General features: G+C 45.0%; 1 protein-coding gene and 1 non-coding gene across 2 annotated transcripts in view; both read left to right on the forward strand.

Annotated features, from left to right (window-relative positions):
- Positions 1-20842, forward strand: part of LOC140717809 (uncharacterized) — an 845297-nt gene that overhangs the window by 48555 nt on the left and 775900 nt on the right. The gene's annotated exons all lie outside the window — the stretch shown is intronic.
- trnaa-ugc (transfer RNA alanine (anticodon UGC)) lies at positions 16069-16140 on the forward strand. Its single transcript has one exon. It is a non-coding gene; the product is annotated as a tRNA-Ala (tRNA).

Below are 20842 nucleotides of genomic sequence, written 5' to 3' on the forward strand. Positions count from 1 at the left end.
TTTTTCTTTGTCCCCCATTACTAACGCTCCAGAATAATTTTCCTGTGGTCCAATATCACCTCTCTTTTACTCTTTATAAAGCGGGAAAAAATACTGGGGAAAAACTCTTTATATAGCCGTCATATCAGCATCGGTCGATGATTCTGCAGGAGACTGAGGTACTGACTGTCTCCAGTGGTGTGTGACGTCGATCGATCACCATTCCCGAGTTGCTTTCTGACGCCGGTCACTGATTCCTCGCTCTGATGCAGTTCCTGGTATATCCGGGTGAGGTCGCCATCCTCCGACAGAACGGAGACGCACACCACCCAGTGAATAATCAGCAGGAATCGGACTGAAGTGGGAATGATGCCTTCAAAATCGGAAGAGATACACCTCGTTTTCAGCCTATCGCATTATCAAAGCAGAAATAAAATATAAATATGATTATTAATACATTTTCCATCAACAGGGAATTGGGCTTCAATGAGAAAAGTTGGTTCGGCTAATCTTCGAGCGCAGTAGGTGACTGAATGGCTGGAGAAACCTGAGACACTTTCTATGGGAAGGACAGGAGTGAAAGGCTCCAGTATTGCAGTCAACAAAAATCAAAATAATTCTATTTACCCTTTTGTATTCTTATACATACACGGCAGAGGTAAGTACCAAAACCAGTTCCTCGTTAGAATAGTGGTTAGAATCCCCGTCTGTCACGCGGGAGACCAGGGTTCAATTCCCCGACGGGGAGATGGTAGTTTTACTGTATTATTATTCAAGAGGAATAATGAATTTTAAAAAGTAAGTGCGGACAAGCAATTCGGTGTGGAAGCGATCAGTTCTTTCGATATTGGAAAGGTGGAATGGCCCGGCTGCTGTGAGCTCGGGATGGTGGATCGCAGAGGAGAGAGACATTGTGTTCAACCTCTTTCCTCAAATATAACCCGAGAGTCTGTAGCTCAGCACCATTCGTTGTTACATTCAGTGACAGAGTCCATCACTCCGAACACATTTAAACCGGTGCTTTTGTTGTCAGCTATCAACTCACGCATGGTCCCACCACTTTAGTATAGTTACTAACCAATATCAGACCTGACGTAGAGTCTCGGTCCGAAACGTAGACTGTTTATTCTTTTCCATCGATAATGTCTAGCCTGCTAAGTTCCTTCAGCATTTTGTGTGTGTTGCTTGGATTTCCAGCATCTGCAGATTTCTCTTGTTTGTGACCAATATTAAATATCACCCTAGAACTCGTCATTCGTATCCTCATCTTGTTTTGGTATGCAAATGGCTCAAGTTACCCTGCTATGCAAAGGGGAACCAGGGCCTGTAACGGCCTTTCTTGCCGAGGTTGACTGCACACTATCTGTAAACTTTCCTTGACAAGGCGCCACATTAACTTGACTCGCTGTAATTTCCACGCTCCCCACTTCCCTTTCGTCCAGTAAATGACAGCATGGATTGTGGCTGCAGTTGAACTTCACAGAGAATTCGGGTGTCCTCAGTGATCCTGACATCGACTATCTGAAGAGGAGGATTGCTGAACCATAATGGGGGTAGCTGTTCTTTAAACCATCACTTCAGCGAGTGTTCTCAGGAAAGACATTAGAACAAATTTCAAAACCAGCAAGAATATAACCCTTGTCCACTGTACACTGGAAATGCACAGACTTCCTAGCAGGAAATGAAGCTAATCAAACGGATTCCAAAGGTGATGATAGAGTGGCGTGTCTCTCCTGCCCAATCTTCTTAAAGTTAATAGCTTCTAACGGGATCTTCACGACTAAATTTGTTGATGTTCCCAGATATAGCAAGGGTGTTTGTGGATCATTCCAGACAATGATGGCACAACTACCTCCCCTCTCAGCCAACAGAAAGTTTAATGCCGTTCAGTTTTGAAAGGCCACATTGCAGCTTTCTGCCGCCTTGTTAGAAAAGTCTTTGGTGACCAGACTTGTTTCATATAGGATTATGGCTGTGTTGTTAGCCAATTGCTGCAACACTGGGTCCATATTGATTCTCTCACGGGTCCGTCTGGTAGGTCTCCAGAACAGGAACACTACAATCAACGCGGAATCAATGACAGAAGTTGGTTCAATCCAGTTACAATCCAGTAACGCTCATCATTCTCCTTCATCCTTCAATACTGGCAGGTGTTACATATTTGCTGCGATGTACACCAATGAACAATAAATCCTTGACAGCTCTTGTTCAGGCCAAAGATCCCATTTAAATGCAAAGCGGATGTCCTTGGCAAACAACAGTAGGCCTGCCAGCCAATACTGTAAGTGTCATTACCAGACGTTGTTAGATCACTGGTGACATAGACATTGCATGTACTGTTACCTAAATCTGATCCCATTACTCCGTGATTGCAATAACAGACTTCACCCTTATCCTCATGAAGCATCTTCAGAGCAGAGGATGTATGCAGTCCATTATGAGCAGTTTAATGCCATCGGTCCTTTGGCAAGTGTAATTTCTCTGGCCAGTGCTGCCTTCACAGCTCTGATCGTGTTATCGAAGTGGAAAACAGAATCAAACTCAGTACAATTGAGGGGTAGAGACCACACTGTTAACCCACCTTCCTAATGAATGGCCCCCCGACAGCACACTCAACAACTTGACCGTTTAGTAACAACATGTTTTCATAACTCAGGGTCATGTTCTTTGAGTGGAACAGGAGCTGTGTCGCCTCATCTTTGACATGAGGTGCCCAAACCACATATCCACTGACATTTTCCCAATTTCACATCGGGAGAAGAAGCCGTCAGGGCCAAAAATTGACACCTGGGCTCAGGAGGCATTTTACAACGGGCAGAATTATATAATTGTACAAGATCTACAGTACCGGTTGGGATAAGATTATTTAAAGCAAACTTTGCAGTCGGTGGTGGTAGTGGTTGTCGAGACTGAAAATGAGCCTTATCACACCTGCCTTGGCACTGAGGGCATCTGTGAGCTCAGTAGCCAGGCTGTCCATAAACAAAGTGCACCTTTCACTGACGTCTGTTACGTTCCCAGTAACCGGGTGACTTACCAGTAAGGATAGAGAGGTCCGCTGAAGTCTGATGGTACTATTTTCAAACGTTTTTATTTATAAAGGGGCACAAACGTATGGTTAATACAAAACATTCAGATCATATACATCGTCAAAACTCAATCTAAAGCACAGGTATAGTAATAATCAATCAGAAATAAGCTCTATCGTTGTCTAGGGGATAATACTGAGTCCCAATGGAATATAAAAGTCACTCAAAAATCTGCAGGCTTTTCCGTTTGGGAACCGCTGGCATTTCACGTGTTGGACAGAGAGGATTGGCGAGAAAAAGGAACATTTGCCCGTCGTCTTTGTGAAGCAAATCCCGGTTGTTAGTTAAAACGGTTTTCCTCTGGTTTCAGCCACAGACTCCCGATCCGGAATCTAACGCACGTGGCTTCCCGCTCCGATGGGAAGCGCTATCGTGTCTTCTTCGTGTGTCTCCTTGGTGCGTCTGAGGGGCCGTCTCGGCAGCCCACTGTTTTATCGGGACGTGCAGGGTTGTAGCTGTCAATCAGGGTGGGGTGTGGCAATCTTTCCCCATCACCCAGCCCACGTTGACCTGAGGGTTTGCACGTAGTCCAGTCCCCATTTCACAAAGGTGTCTCCAAGAGACAATGGCTATGCCCATGGCTTTTGTCTGGCTGAGAGGCCAGACCACATTCCAAACCTTAAGGCTTCTCTCTCTCTCTTGCGATTCTCACAAAGGAGGGGGCTGGGGTCATAACATGTCTCAATCTTTTACCCCTACCATGTCCATTACCAACATCCCCATGTTCGATGAAGTGAATAAAGGAACTGCAAAATCCATACATTTATAATTGCCTGTTTATTTATTTATTTTTTTGCTAAATAACGCTATACATTCTTCAAAACAGAAATAGTACCAGTCACAAGTGGGTGACAACTCAAATGCTGGTAAAGTAGGTAAAGTCGAAACTAAACTTAGAAGGAAATTGTAAATAGAATTTAATCTAGTAATGATCAGCAACAATGTGATCACTGTCATTTTTATTAAATATAAAACAATACAAGTTAAATTATCATTCCAATTGTATATGGAAGCTGTCACAATATATTTATACAGCAGTCGATGTTAATGAAAGACAATGGTAGAGCGGTCCAGGGAGTCCCCAATCCTCACACAAATATTATGCATTCCCTTAACATTTTGAATCACTTGATTTCATGTGGAATTATTATAAACATGACAGAATTTTACCTACCTCTTTTCATCTCGAACAAGTAACATTCTACTTTTTCCGGAACCGGGCCTGTGACCTATTTACAATAACATTCATTACGTTAGTGTAAATCCGTGTACTTCTGAAATACCTTGTAAGCGTACTTTACAAATTCATTCATTCATCTGCTTCTTTTTTGCAATATTGTGTATCTCACGTTAATATAGAGTGTGAAGGAAACACTTCATTGCAACATACCATACTAGTTGGGAGTGCATGAAAGTCAGCATATCGCTCATTCTCACACAGTGCTATTGAGAGCCTCTGACTGTGGTTTACACCAGCCTCACCAAGTACTCGGTGATACTACTTGGGTGAGTTTTGTTGTAACTGTGCCTGGAGGAGACAGAGATAAAGAGAATTATATACATCATTTCCTCCTCAGTCTCTGGAACCAGGTGTTGCTTGTTAGACACTGCGGTAGACTGTTCTTTCTTTGCCTTTTCATTCTCTAACTTTAGTTCGCATTCTCTGCTCCTACTGCGAGAATGAACCAACTATTTTCGCATTCACTCTTCCAGTGAACAATCACAGGACACTTAAACGTTTTCTCCCATTTCTCTCCTTACATCTACACTTCTGCAAGCACTCTCTTCTTCCATTCCACCCACTTCTCAACATATTTAATACTTTCTGCTCCATAACACACGCCACCGGAGTTTTCTCAAGTGTCCAGGACAGGGACTCTCACGTGACCATTCAGACACACAATCAAGGCACTTACTCATACTTCAGAATTCACTTTAACACGGAATCGCTTCTTTCGTGCATCATGGAATCGAATCTAGCGCAAGGCACTCTCTATCCATCATGAGGCAATAGGATTCAATCCAACATGAGGCACCCTCTTTCCCTATTGACTCATGGGATCCAGCCCGGCCCAAGATGCAGCTACTGTTTCCATCTGTTCACTCATTTGATTCAAGCCCATCTAATGCTCCTTTGTTACTGTTGCAGCTTTCCTGCATTTGACAAAGGTCATGGACTACTCCACACAGGAGGAATTCTGTGTGAGGACTGATCAGTTAGTGGGGATGAATTCCTTTCTATTGTATAATAATTCAAGGGTTCGGTATCTCAGTACAAGTATGCATACATTATGCAACCTCGAGATTCCTCTCCTAACGAGCAGCCACAAAAACAGGGACGCCCCCTCTCAAAGCATAGAAACAGGAAGACCGTCATCACCCAATGTCAGAGAGAACACAAACGCAAGCAAACACCATTCTGAACTGAATTCCGCTAGCGAGCCCACAGTTCAAAGCAGAGCCGAGTGAACTTGGAGAACAGTGATATGAGGGCCTTGGCACCCTGATATTTTCAGTTTGGTCCGGCACCTCAATCGATGGCCAAACGTCGGGTCTAATCGCCTCGATACGCTCGAGGGCCTGGACCTCGTCGCCTCGATCTGATTCCCGATTCAGCACGGCGATTAAGTTTCCGTCCAAACATCGAGTTCAGTGGAATCGGTATGCGCTGGTGGCCGAGCGTCACCACCTGCATTCGCCCTTTGGCACGGCGCTGAAATTGATCGAACCTTGAGTCCGTTTCCCTTTTGGCGACCGGCCCGCCTCCTCAGCTTGCCTCCGTTCTGCCACCTCGAATTGCCTTATGGCCTAAGGGAAGTTACAGATTATTACTTGAGGTAATCGGTAGCCAGAAAAAGTTGAATTAACAAAAATGTATTTCGTGTTTCATTAGCCACCAGGCAGAAGTCGCTTAAATTCACCATCACCATCTTAAACCCGTTTCGAATTAACACCCACAGAGATTATCCTGAAGTCACCCATAGTTATAACCCTGTTTTTGTTCCTTCCTATAATCTGTCTCAGTGACTGATGGCGATGAGGCTGCGTAACATAATCCCATCAGATTGATTGCCCGTCCTTAATTTTGTAGACTCACTCTTAATGCTTCTCACATTCAGCTGAATACATCTCAATCCATCTGTCCTGTTGTTTATATCCCCGAGCTCCTGCCCATTCATCACACTGTATTACTGAGCATGACATCTACCTTAGATTCAATCCCTCCATTCAGTGACTGGTGTTCTGGTTCACATCCCCCCTGTCAATCTCGTTTCAACACTCCTGGGGAGCAGTAATGAACTTTATGATACTGACCCTCCTCCAGTGAAGGTGCAAACTATCCCTCTTGTACATGTCATCCCTGCACCAGGAGGAGTCCCAGTGATCGGGTCAATGCAAGCTTGCTTTTCCGTCGGAGGCTGGGTGGGACTACAACTGGAGATCAGGGGCTGAGGCTGGTTGGTGATAAAGTTTAATGAGAACACAAAGGGAAGATTCTTCACTCAGATGTGGGTGTTGGACCGAGCTGCCAACACGTGATGCATGCAAGTTTGATGTCAACTGTTAAGAGAAGTTTGAATAGGTGCATGGATCGTAGGAGTATGGAGGGATATGTTTCCAGTGCAGGTCGATAGGAGTGGGCAGTTTAAAGGATTTGGCACAGACTAGATGGACCGAATGACGTCTTTCTGTGCTATACTTTTCTATGGCGCTATGAATCTACGATCCAAAATCCTGAACCTCTGCCCCTGCACCAGCTCCTCGGTCACACATTCATCTGCTCTAACTTTATCTTCCTACCCCCACTACCACACGGTACTGGCAGTCATCCGGACATTACAACCCTTCAGGTCCTGCTCTTTAATTTCATCCCTAACTCTCTATATTCACAGTACAGGTCATCATCTCTTTTCTACCTGTCCATTGTTACCGACGAGAACCATCACCACCGCGTGAATAAACACTGACTCCTTTGAGAGATTTCTCCAGCTGCTCGGAGACGTCCCTGACCCTGGCACCAGGGAGGGTGCAGTCCGGTTTATGATGGCGCTGGTGATGCACAGCGATCCTCTTCCGGGATCCTCTTCAGTTTGCGTATGAGGAGAAGGTGGGAGTGGAGGATGCTATCACGTATTTGCTGCACAAATCCCTCTCTCACCTGGATGGGGTCAGTGGTGCTGTGAGGATTACATTCCTGGACTCCTCTAGTGCCTTTAAAACCATCCAGCCCAAGATCTTAAGGCACAAACTAACGGAGATGGGAGTAGACTCTCACATGGTGGATTGGATAGTGGACTACTTGACAGATAGACCTCAGTATGTGCGGTTGGGAGACTGTAGGTCTGACACGGTGGTCAGCAGCACAGGAGCGCCGCAGGGGACCATGCTTTCTCCGGTCCTGTTCACCCTGTACACATCAGACTTCCAATATAACTCGGAGTCCTGCCATGTGCAGAGGTTCGCTGATGACACGGCCATAGTGGGGTGTGTCAGGAATGGACAGGAGGAAGAGTATAGGAAACTGATACAGGACTTTGTGATATGGTGCAACTCAAACTACATGCGTCTCAATATCACCAAGACCAAGGAGATGGTGGTGGACTTTAGGAGATCTAGGCCTCATATGGAGCCAGTGATCATTAATGGAGAACGTGTGGAGCAGGTTAAGACCTACAAGTATCTGGGAGTACAGTTAGACGAGAAGCTAGACTGGACTGCCAACACAGATGCCTTGTGCAGGAAGGCACAGAGTCGACTGTACTTCCTAAGAAGGTTGGCGTTATTCAATGTCTGTAGTGAGATGCTGAAGATGTTCTATAGGTCAGTTGTGGAGAGCGCCCTCTTCTTTGTGGTGGCGTGTTGGGGAGGAAGCATTAAGAAGAGGGACGCCTCACGTCTTAATAAGCTGGTAAGGAAGGCGGGCTCTGTCGTGGGCAAAGTACTGGAGAGTATAACATCGGTAGCAGAGCGAAGGGCGCTGAGTAGGCTACGGTCAATTATGGATAACTCTGAACATCCTCTACATAGCACCATCCAGAGACAGAGAAGCAGTTTCAGCGACAGGTTGCTATCGATGCAATGCTCCTCAGACAGGATGAAGAGATCAATACTCCCCAATGCCATTCGGCTTTACAATTCAACCACCAGGAGTAAGATATGTTAAAGTGCCGGGGTTAGGACTCAATGTATTTAAGTAAACTAATTAAGAACTTTCTTAAAAGATATTTATTAATGCTTTTTGAGAGGGTGATTTTAGATGCATATCATATTTTTACTAAGTTAAGTATTGTATGTAATTAGTTTTGCTACAATAAGTGTATGGGACATTGGAAAAAATGTTGAATTTCCCCATGGGGATGAATAAAGTATCTATCTATCTATCTATCTATCTATCTATCACTTGTCGGTATCAGACAAAACCACGAACTACTTTATGAATCACACATTTTCAGCAAAACGATCACTGCAATCAATAGGCTGTTGCTTGCCATTCGGATTTGAGCTTTTCAACCGCCTATACGAACTGGAATTTTTGCGGTGAGAACTGCAGTTTTGAAGCTGCGGGACCGTTGTGCGTGGCGCATACGGACCGAATCGAGGCGATGGGGCCAGGGCCGGAGAGTGGGGAATGAGACAATGTTGGGCCACTCCTGGAGCAGACATGGAAGTGATTCGATGCGACAGAGCTGAGGCGGGACAAGCGGACGTAATGCAGAGTATTGCCTGACCTGGCTTTTACCCAGTGAGCCCCAGAGCCACTCTCAGCTCCTCAGCTTCTCCTTCATTCTGAGGAAAGCAAAGCCAAACCATCCAGTCTCACCTCATCACGGAAAGGCCAGAAGCCGGACAACATCCCGGTGAATCTGCTCTACACTGTCAGGGAGGTTCATTGCTGCTACCTGGGATTGGCGGGGGGAGGGGGACCAGAGCACCAGGTCACAGATCACAGTGCAATCATGTATTTCCTACAGTGTGTCACCCAGAACTGCACACAGTACTCCAGCGGCGTGGGAAACCAAGTATTAGCAAGCTGGTGCCTGGCACCTCTTTGTTAATCTAATATCTCTTTATTTTCTGTCAATAATTACCACACCACCCAATAGACTCACTGTTCTGAATTAAAAAATTCAGCGAGAAATCAGGTAATATTACAAATTGTTGGCATTAACATTGTCCTGATGAGGGTTCTACCCAAATCGGCGTCTATTTCTTACCTCCCATCAGACCATTATTTCTTACTTCCCATCGACAGTCCAGTAGACGTTTTTATAAGTCTGTTTGGTTTTATATCTCGCTCTTTATTTCTCTTTTTAAATATTTGTTATTTTCCTTTCCTTCGGCCCAGTGTGGAGATGAGGCTTTCCTCAAACATACCCTCCACTACCCCCCACCCCACAAGTCGAGCATTTTTCATGAATTATTTGTATAATTTGCAGGTTTCACATTAGCTGCTCTGATTGACAGTTTATTCGGACCCCTCTCTTCGCACTGGTGGTATGTCTTACAACAGGGTATTGATTTACTTTTCGGCCATGTCATTCAGAGTGGTGGTGGGTTGTGAAAAAATGTCATCAGAATTTACAGTCGCCTCACAGCCCGGAATGTGTTATTTGTCCAATATTGATTAATCTAATATATAATGGCGATATATAATGATATATCGATGGTGTTGGGCCTGGATTTAGTTTGGCTTAGTTGTGGTAAAGGGGTTGCAATACTGCCTATGTGGTATGGTCTATACAAGCAGTGTTAACAGCAATGGAAGAATGGCCTTTGGACGGAGTTTTAAATGTTCTGTGTCTAAATCGAAATGTGTGTGTTTTTCAAAAGCAAACACGAGGAAATCTGCAGATGCTGGAAATTCAAGCAGCACACACAAAATGCTGGTGGAACACAGCAGGCCGGGCAGCATCTATAAGGAGAAGCACTGTCAACGTTTGGGGCCGAGACCCTTCGTCAGGACTAACTGAAAGGGTAGATAGTGGACAGTGCTTCTCCTCATAGATGCTGCCTGGCCTGCTGTGTTCCACCAGCATTTTGGATGTGTGTGTTTTACTCGGACACATGGTGCGGATTATATTCACCTTACAGTGTATGAGAGTTTGCTGTCTAGTGTTCCTGTGTTTAAATATATCGGGCTTAGGCTGATATGGAGAGCATATGTAAAGTTTTATATACAATTTTTAGAGGATAAATGTAAGCAGGTCGTTAACTGGACATGACTGTGGCTCTTCCAGGGCTGCTCTGTTGAACATTTATTCTTCTTTGATACAGGTTGTTTCATTTATAGAGAGGCAGCTCGTTCAGTTTTATACAGATCGGATGCTCTACAGACCAGTGCACTTTGACTCTGTAGTGGAGCATTCCCGACCACAGCTAGAGATGCATCGGAGGTTAAACAAGGCGAGATGTTTCTCCACATGCCGAGATGAGAAAATGAGCCCTACGAACTGGACATGATTAATAGGGTGAGGACGTCACGTCGGACTAATTCTGTTTTAATGGTTTGTTGGGAATATACCAGCAGAGCTGATAAATGTTTTCAGCAGACACTTACAGAATATGGGTGGGAATATGGTCCTGGGGATTTTTGGACAAGTGGTCTGGCCAGGAGGTCCATCATGGACATTTCCAGCTGTGGGAATAGATTTGAGATTACTAGAGGATAAACAAATTCTTGTGGTGGTGAGAGGGCGTCTAGTCATATACGGCAGCCAGTATTATTTCCTTTTTGCCTAACTTTACAGATGGTTCTAAAAATCCAGTTAGTAACCGGGTGGGCTTAGGGATATTTATCCACAGCTGCCCCCCTCACAACCCGCTGCAGTGTGCGTACCGTCCCAACCGCTCATCAGACGACGCCATTGCCGTCACCCTCCACCTGACCCTAACGCACCTGGACAAAAAAAAAAGACACATACGTTCGGATGCTGTTCATAGACTTCAGTTTAGCATTCAACGCAATCATCCCTCAGAAACTGATTGGAAAGCTGAGCCTCTTGGCCCTGTACACCTCCCTCTGCAACTGGATCCTAAACTTCCTGACAGGGAGATCTCAGTCAGTCCGGATCGGGTGCAACACCATCGCACTGAGCACGGGGCTTCCCCACCCCCCAGGCCTGTGTGCTCAGTCCACTGCTGTTCACTCTGCTGACCCACGACTGTGCTGCAACACACAGCTCGAACCACATCATCAAATTCGCCGATGACACGACTGTGGTGGGCCCTATCAGCAAGAACGACGAGTCAGCTTACAGAGAGGAGGTGCAGCGGCTAACGGACTGGTGCAGAGCCGACAACCTGTCTCTGAATGTGAACGAATCAAAAGAGATAGCTGTTGACTTCAGGAGAGAATGGAGCGACCACTTCCGGCTGACATCGACGGCTCCTCAGCGGAGGACGTTAAGAGCACCAGATTTCTTGGTGCTCACCTGGAGGAGAATCTGACCTGGTCCCTCAACACCAGCTCCATAGCAAAGGCAGCCCAGCAGCGTCCCTACTTTCTGCGAAGGCTGAGGAAAGTCCATCTTCCATCCCACATCCTCATCACATTCTACAGGGATTGTATTGAGAGCATCCTGAGCAGCTGCATCACTTCCTGGTCCGGAAATTGCACCATCTCGGATCGCAAGACCCTACAGCGGATAGTGAGGTCAGCTGAGAAGATCATTGGGGTCTCTCTTCCCGCCATCACGGACATTTACACTACACGCTGCATCCACAAAGCAAATTGCATTATGAAGGACCCCATGCACCCCTCAAACAAACTGTTTTCCCTTCTGCCATCTGGGAAAAGGCACCGAAGCATTCGGGCTCTCACGACCAGACTTGATAACAGTTGCTTCCTCCAAGCTATCAGACTCCTCAATACCCTGGCCTGGACTGACACCTTACTTCCCTATTGTCCTGCTTATTATTTATTGTAATGCCTGCACTGTTTTTTGTACTTTATGCAGTCTTGGGTTGGTCTGTAGTCTAGTGTAGTTGTTGCTTATTTTTCTCTTGTGTTGTTTATTACGTAGTTCAGTCTAGCTTTTGTACTGTGTCATGTAACACCATGGTTCTGAAAAACGTTGTCTCATTTTTACTGTGTACTGTACCAGCAGTTATCTATACAACAGAACTTATGGCCATTATCATTAGTCTGCAATGGGTTGAACAAGTCAAACAGAGTTGTTATCTGCCCAGACACTGCCTCGGTACTGTGGAGTTTGTAATCGAAGTCTTTAAGAAGACCATAGCTGATCTGTTGATGGAAGTGTATTATGATCTATATGCTCTGAAGTGTCCGGGAAGAACACAGAACATAGACCATAGAAATTTACAGCACATTACAGGCCCTTCGTCCCACAATGTTGTCCAGACCATTTAACCTACTCTGGAAACTGCCTAGAATTTCCAAGAGGCTCCTAAAAGACCCCATTGTATCCGCCTCTACCACCACCGCCGGCAGTGCATTCCACTCACCCACCACTCTCTGTGTGAAAAAAATTAACCCTGACATCCCTCCAGTACTTATTTCCAAGCACCTTAAAACTATGCACCCTCGTGTTAGCCACTTCACCCCTGGGGAGGGGGGCGGAAGCCTCTGGCTATCCACAGGATCAATGCCCCTCATCATTGTATACTTCTCTATCAGGTTACTTCTCAGGCTCCGTCGCTCAGAGGAGAAAGGGCCAAGTACACTCACCAGAGTGTACAGTTTTCATTGGCACCTACACATCTGGGTGTGTCGGGTAATGAAACGGCAGATGTGACAGCTAAACAGACACTTGCTAAGTCTGAGGTAGATATTATAGTTCATATGCGAAAGCATGAAGTCAAATGTTGTACTAGGTTGCCTGGGGTTGGGAAATAGCAGACAGTCTGGGATACGAGTTGCACAGGGAAGTGGTATTATAGTTTGTTTCCATCAGTCCAAGAGTGGCAGCTTTTGGGAAAGAAGTGTGGTTTATGACGTAGCATCTGATCCCCATCAAGCTTCCCTTCGTATTCCATTACAGTAGGTGGTGCTGATGCACCTGATGGCAGAAAGTAGGAGGTGATTGTAATGTTGAGGCGGGAAAAGGCAATAAAAGTGACCTGACTTGTTTGTCCTGCAACCAATACGTGTTGCGGCGGTTACAGGTCATCGGTCCCCTCTGGTGGCGGGTGGGTGTAACACAAGACCCAAACCCTCAATGGCCTCTGAGGCAGCTGGTTGATTTATTGACCTCAAATGTGCCTCTCTGTATCATTTTCCGACCCAGGAGTCCGGATGTTTCGTTCACGTCATCGTGCAAGTTAAATAAATCCACAACTTGACATCCTCATGACTCGGTTGACGGCATTCCCGACTGCAGGGAACAATGTTAGATTGTGTACTTAATGATCATTCCGTTTCAGTCTGCAAGAATCTAACAAGTGATTTCCGATTGAAATATTTTCTCCTTAATTTGACGTGAATGCGAATTTCCTAAAATTTTCTGTTTTTAATCAGGAATGATGTGCAGTCTTGCGTTTGGTGAAATATTTACTTCATCCACTGTTATGTCGGTCTTTTAAATTAATACTCTGATTTAAAAAGCCTGTTGCTGCTCTTTGCCTTAAGTTATTTAAATTTTGCAGGTCAATGGTGTGGGACCGTCAGACAGTCCCCTCTCCTTTTCTCCCTGACGCAGTTCCCCACAATGAGATTAAATCGAGGAAAGGTCGGACATATCTTCATATACAGAAGGGGTGAAAGTGCCTGCGTAGTGATCGGGAAGAGAAACTGAGGTTAGATGAGCGACCAGGATCGAAATGAATGGCGGAATTGTCTCGAAAAGCCAACTAGCCTACTCCGACTTCTATTTTCTATCTTTCAACGTCCATCCTTTGTGATCAGAGTCTCAGACAGAAGATATCATCGTTCACTTGCCACTGGGGACGTAGCTCAGTGGAGGAGCGCATGCGTGGTCCAAAGTTAAAACCCAGCATTTCAACACTGTTGTTTGTGAAGTTTGAAAACTAGGTGGAAAATCCCAGATGAAGAAATTTTCCGCACGATGGTTGGCCTTTCATTGCATCATTGAGACGCCGGGATAAACCTGTGACACGTGGGACAGTTTAGAATCGTTCCTTGCTGTATATCAGTCCTCGGCAGGGGAATTCTAAAAACACCCGCACATTTAGGGAAGGGACGGAAGCTCGACCGTGATGCTCTGAACATTAGAGCAACAACTATAATTCTCATTGAAACCTACTGAACGTTGAAGGACCAAGATAAGGTGGACGTGGAGAGGATGTTTCCTTTGGTGGGGGTGTCCAGAAGTAGAGGGTACAGCCTTAAAATTGAGGGACAGCCTTTTAGACTGAGGTAAGGGGGGATCTTGTTTTTAGCCAGAGTAACAAATCTGTGGAATGCTCAGCCGCAGACTGCGGTGGAGGCAAGTGTATGGGGTTGAGTGGGATCCGGGATCAGCCGTGATGGAACGGCGGAGCAGACTCGCTGAGCTGAATGACCGATTTCTGTTCCTATGTCGAATGGTTTTATGGTCTAACTAAATCCCGGTGAAGGGATTGTTTGAGGGACGTGCTTGCGATGCGGAAACCAAGTCAGCATCTAAATCCGCGAGTTCCGTTCACAGGGAGACAATGTGAACTTCTGGTTCAACTTGGAATCCAACATTTATTCAATTATCAGGACAGGGTGGGAACGTTAATGGGACCTCGGGATTGAATGTAGTGACTCCCGAGTGTGGCTCAAAATGTTGCTTTTTGATAAGAAGCCCCAGAAGAGGGATGAATTGTCCATGTTAACAATTAAATAAGGTAAAGCACATTCAATGGCAAAATATGTGAAATGACGTGCAAGATGGGATAAAGCATAAACGACACAGAGAAAATAACTGGGTGGTCCAGAAAGTAAGGAAGAGAGAAACGAAAGTGGAGACAGAACGAGGTAAAACAAGGAATTATCAACCGAAAGAGAAGTAAGTGGGTATGAATGAGCGGGATAGATGGAATTGATGCAACATGGATAGACACAGACGGAAACCCAGACATATACAGACACAAACACAGACCCAGACATGTACAGACAGAGATAAGAACTAAACATATACTGGCACCGACACAGACAGAGATGCGGGCATTATACAGACACCGACACAGACACAAACAGAAACATAGATACAGACATACACAGATACGCAAAAGCACACATCCACACCAAGACACGCACAGAACGATACACACACACACACACACACAAACGCACACAGACACAGACAGACAGACAGACAGACAGACAGACAGACAGACACACAAACGCAAGAGATTGCACATCATTCATGGAGGAGCAATGGTGTTTTTTTTTTCATAGCAGAGAGGCGCAGCGGAAGCGTGCTGGGCCCATAACCCAGTGGTCGATGGATCGAAACCATCCTCTGCTATGTCAGCGGCAGCCAACAACAATTTTCTGTCAGTGCGCTTTAAAATACGAAGTCATCCCATCATTGGTAGATTCAAGGAAATCAACTGCCTTTCGGCTGGAATGTACTTTTATCTGTTATCCTTTTTCACTTTTGCGGAGGTTTCCATTTGGATGGAAAGATTAGCCCATTGTGCATTGAGTTATTTTAATGTCATCTATTCTCTGCAGGCCAGGAAAAGAGCGCACTCCGCATTTCCGGCCGAGACCTTTCATCAGGACTGGAGAAAAAGATGAGAATACCTTGCACAGGAGTCTCTCTCTCCCTCTCTCGCTCGATTTTCCAAATCGTTCGCTGTATCGATTTCTCAGACAATATATCCTGCTGGAGAATGCTCTTCATCCCATTGCACAATCAGGCACAAATGGAATGGTGTCCACTGGCCAGTGCTCGACAAAGGAATAGCTGAATCGGAAAGGATACCCGAGTCCTCTCCAGTCGCAGAGGAAGAAATGTTCGTTATTATCTGTGTTATCAATGATTACACTATATCTCAATTGTGATATGCAGGAAGGTTTGGACCTGAACAGTTCTGCATTTTAAGTGGGGATGTAGCTCAGTGGAAGAGCGCATGCTTTGCATGTATGAGGTCCCGGGTTCAATCCCCAGCATCTCCACGCTAGTGAGCATTGAATTTTGAAGCTCCAAGTCAACGTGAGTCTCAACGTGGACAGGACGAAATCAGGAAGGTGCAGGCTGACCGCTCATTACGGCAAATAAATGACTCCTCAAGAGAGAGAGAGAGGACCACCAAAGCCACAGAGATCACCATGAAAGCACACCGGTGTGTCCACCTTCCGAGGAGACTGAAGGCGGTGAGACTTCCCCTGCCACTATTCTAACATAGCTTTTTTTTTACATTAGCACTAAACTTATTTTAGGTCTCTTAACCACTTTCTAAACCGTCTGGTACGAGAATGGCAAGGCATCCGACGGCCAGACACTACAGAGGATAAAGATTCTAACATTGAGACCCATTGATTTGCGGTCCATTCAGAACTGACGGAATTCTGACCTGCATTCGATCATATGGACGGATTGGGATGTGAACGAGACTCGGGATTGGTAAAATAAATCCCGGAGTGTGGGTGTATTCTCCGCTGCACCTCAGACTGCCGTCGCTGCTCGTTACGTCGAAGTCTGACTAAAGTAACAGACACAAAGTGGAGGAGAATTTCAGCGGACCAGGGGGTATCCCCGCCCGAAACATCGACTGTTTACTCCTCCACATAGATGCTGTCTGACCTGGTGATTTGCTCCGGCATTCTGTGTTCTGGATTTGCAGCAGCTGCAGAATCTCCCGTGTTTATAACCTAAATAACAGCCGCAGACAAAGAGAAGGAAGGGAAGGAGACACAGAGGGAGATAACCAGTGTGTCTGACTGCAGGGCCGTAGAAATAGGGTCAGAATGATAATGAAAATCACATCCATTGCAGAAATGTCGGGAACGAGATATCCGGCTGGGTCGGAGCACAGCGACAGGATAATAACCGGATGGGGTAGGAAGCGATGAACAGGGGGAGGAGGACGGGGAGGAAGGTAAAAGCGTAAGAGAGACATGAGGGAAATTAGACAGGCAAAATATTCCAACAAACAAAACAATAGATAATCGAGGGAAAGCGGCAAAATTAACAAATAATAAGACAAGAGAAGAACAGAGATATTTACCTATCAGCAGAATGGCGCGACGGGAATGTGCTGGGCCCGTTAGCCAGAGGCCGGCAGATCCAAACCATCGTCTGCTATTCTTCAGCAGAATATTTTACCGCAAATCGCCGTCACGTCACCTGTGTACACAACACACATTTCACTAAAAAATAAAAACTTGTGCTTTCAATTTAAGTTTCCGTCCACTCACTCCATCACTTTCTGATATTTGTTGCGAATTTCGCGGGTAAAACGACAATTCCTGTCGTGCTCAGCGATTGCCCAGCACATCTTTTTCTCCGCTGCATGAAGCTGTGTCTGGTATTGAACTGATTGAACGCAGAATACTGGAAACACTCATCACCTCAAGAAATATTTGTGAGTGATGAAACGGGATTAACCATTCTGATCGTGACACTCAATTAGAAATTGTGAGAGAAGAAGATAACTTTCAGTGTCAAAGAAGGTGAGAGGTTGGGTGGGAAGTGAAAAGGGGGACATCTCTGATGGGGCGAGACCAATACACAATGGCGGTAAGACATTCGGAAAGACAAACTTTGGGCTAAAATGGCAGACAAACGACGGGCAGAAATGTTAATTTCACAGAGAAAGAAGTAATGTGGCTGAGTGATTCCAGGCCGAGACGTTTGTGAGACAGGTGCTGAAAAACATTTACAACACACGGCGATCGCCGGGAATCAAACCCGGGTGAGCTGCTTGAAAGGCAGCTATGCTCATCCCTATACCACTATCGCTCCATGTTGCTGGAGTTTCGAGTAGTGAAGCGTCTCCCATGCTCCATGTGATTCCACAGACCCCGAGCTGCTCTCTGTCGGATCAATCCTCACTCTGCAGCAGGTGTTATTGCGGCCAGTTGACATCGCCATTCTCAAACAGAGGGAGTTATACAACAGCCAATGAGCATTCACCAACGATCGGACTGAGTGACAGCCGAACTCTCAGAGAGTCGGAAGTACTGCAAACGGTGCCTGTTTCACATCAGCACATGAGAAAACAAATCCTGATCGTGTATGTTCTTTAGAAAGGCCGATGTATCTGAACGAGGGTGATTGATAAGTTCGTGGCCTACGGTAGAGGAGATGAGTTGTACAGCTCTCGTTGCATGCACAAGCACATCAATTCTTTGAGTGATTATTCAGAAAGTTTGAAGTTAATAACTCGTCAGGGGTGATTGATGTTAGTGGCTTGAGGTAGAAGGAAATGAGTTTTAAACTCCCGTTACATGCACCAGCGGGCCAACACTTTGAGAGATAATGCAGAAAGTTTGAAGTTAGTAAATGACCTCCTTCCGCCGTAGGCCACGAATTTATCAATCACCCCGATGAGCAATTATCTTCAAACTTCCTGCACAATCACTCAGAGAGTTGAACAGCGTGTGCATGCAACGAAAGCTGTATAACTCATCTCCATCTACCTCAGGCCACGAGCTTATCAATCACCCCTGCTTTGGACACGTTTTGGAGGTCCAAGATCGGTATGCTCCACGACTCTGGACTAAGTGTGTAAATGTAGGAGGGTACTATGTTGAAAAATAATTGAGTTAGATTTTCTAAAACTGACTTCTTCTACCTTAGGGCACGAACCTATCAATCACTCCTGTAGGTGCAAGTTCCGTTTAGGAATAAATAAAATAATAACCAACAACCACATTGCTGGGATTATACTGCGATTATCTTCATAGTTGTTAGAAGATTGAGGAGCAGATCTGCTGGCGAATCACACGGAAATGTCACGTGGACAGGGTTACAACGATCAGACATTTCAACTTCTGCAAAATTAACCAGATCTTTTTTTTTGTGCAAGATAAGAAATGGAATTTCTGAAGTGCATCTGAAAGAGTATTTTTGTTCCAGGCCATCGATAGTCCTACTAGTGTTGACAATGGAACAAGGTTAGAAATTTACTCTGTTACTTGTAAGTAATCAAGACTCGCACCTTTCTATCTCTGCATAAACGGCAACGTAACTATATCAACACCAGGCCAACAACTTAGAACAAGAATTCTGCTGTTCCCTCTGCACCAATACTCACTCAGACTACTTTTCCCAACTATATCACCAAATTAAGGCAGCTCAGTTGGCCACGTGATCGATCCTTTCTTCTCCCAGTCAGTGACTTGGGGGATCTTCCTTGCGATGGTGGGTTTCGGAAAGAGTTATCACTGCTAGCACATTCGAAGTTTCCACTTCTATTTTCATATTTTCCAATTCAATTCTCCTATTCCAGCGTCATTGGCCGTCGGTCATCTGACTGGCTTGAATTCTCCCTTTTGTTAGCTCTGCTCCAGGCCAGCTTCCATTTATTTCCCTCTTCATAGTAAGCGTCAATTGGTAACTTATGGCTCTTTGTTCCCTTTAGAAACCAGTTTAAATCCCTCCAGACAGGCATTGACCCCAACATTCACACATTTGCATGTTATATTATATCAAAAACACCTCACAAATAATTTCGAATTTGGAAAATATCTCTTAACCCGCAGATGATCTGAAGCAACTTTGTGTTTGCTTTAAAACAGAAATTTTCCTCTCACAAAATGGAAGATATAAAGCACAAAATGACATCTTCATTTCCAAGCACATGGCTGGTACAAAGACACTTGATCTGTCTGCTTCCACTGTCCTTGAGCCATTCGAGTTCGATGTTATCTTACATATTTTAAATCCTCCGTGGCCAACATCTCCTCTTTTTCGATCCACGGAAATTCCTGGAGATCACATTACCGTTAATATGTCTCAGTGAATATGGCACAGAAGGAACAGCAGCATTCATGACAATATTAACAATACAGATAAGGATATAAAAATATTATCCGAACAAAAACATGAAGAAACATGGTAAGTGTACCCTATTTCATACCATACTGTACATCGATCTCCAGGGTTAAGGAAGGATATCCTGGCTGTAGAGGAAGTGCAGCGTAGATTCACAAGGTTAATTCCTGGGATGTCAGGACTGTCTTACGCAGAGAGGTTAGAGAGACTGGGCTTGTACACGCTAGAATTAAGTTGATTCAGAGGGGATCTGATTGCAGGATATAAGATTATTAAGGGATTGGAAAAGATAGAGGCAGGAAATATGTTCCAGATGCTGGGAGAGTCCAGTACCAGAGGGCATGGTTTGAGAATAAGGGGTAGGTCATTTAGGACAGAGTTAAGGAAAAACTTCTTCTCCCAGAGAGTAGTGGTCGTCTGGAATGCACTGCCTGGGAAGGCAGTGGAGGCCAATTCTCTGGATACTTTCAAGAAGGAGCTAGATAGGTATCTTATGGATAGGGGAATCAACGGATATGGGACAAGGCAGGAACCGGGTATTGATGGTAGATGATCAGCCATGATCTCAAAATGGCGGTACAGGCTCGAAGTACCGTATGGTCTACTTCTGCACTTATTGTCTATTGTCTATTGTCTATTTAATGGGAATTAGTATTATTGGTATATGGAGTTTAGGAAAAAATTATACATTGATCTTAGAAAAACAGAGTCCTCTGCGTAATCCAAGGTAACTTTTTAAAGTAAGTCCATGTTCAGCACAACATGCGGGCCGAAGGAACTTTATTGTGCTGTAGTTTTGCTATGTTTCTATATTGAAACGCAATATAGCTGTATGAAATCAAACAAAATCAGCAAAAATAAATGTGTAAAGGCATGGTG

This window comes from Hemitrygon akajei, chromosome 28 (genome assembly GCF_048418815.1).
Source record: "Hemitrygon akajei chromosome 28, sHemAka1.3, whole genome shotgun sequence".
Classification (NCBI taxonomy): domain Eukaryota; kingdom Metazoa; phylum Chordata; class Chondrichthyes; order Myliobatiformes; family Dasyatidae; genus Hemitrygon; species Hemitrygon akajei.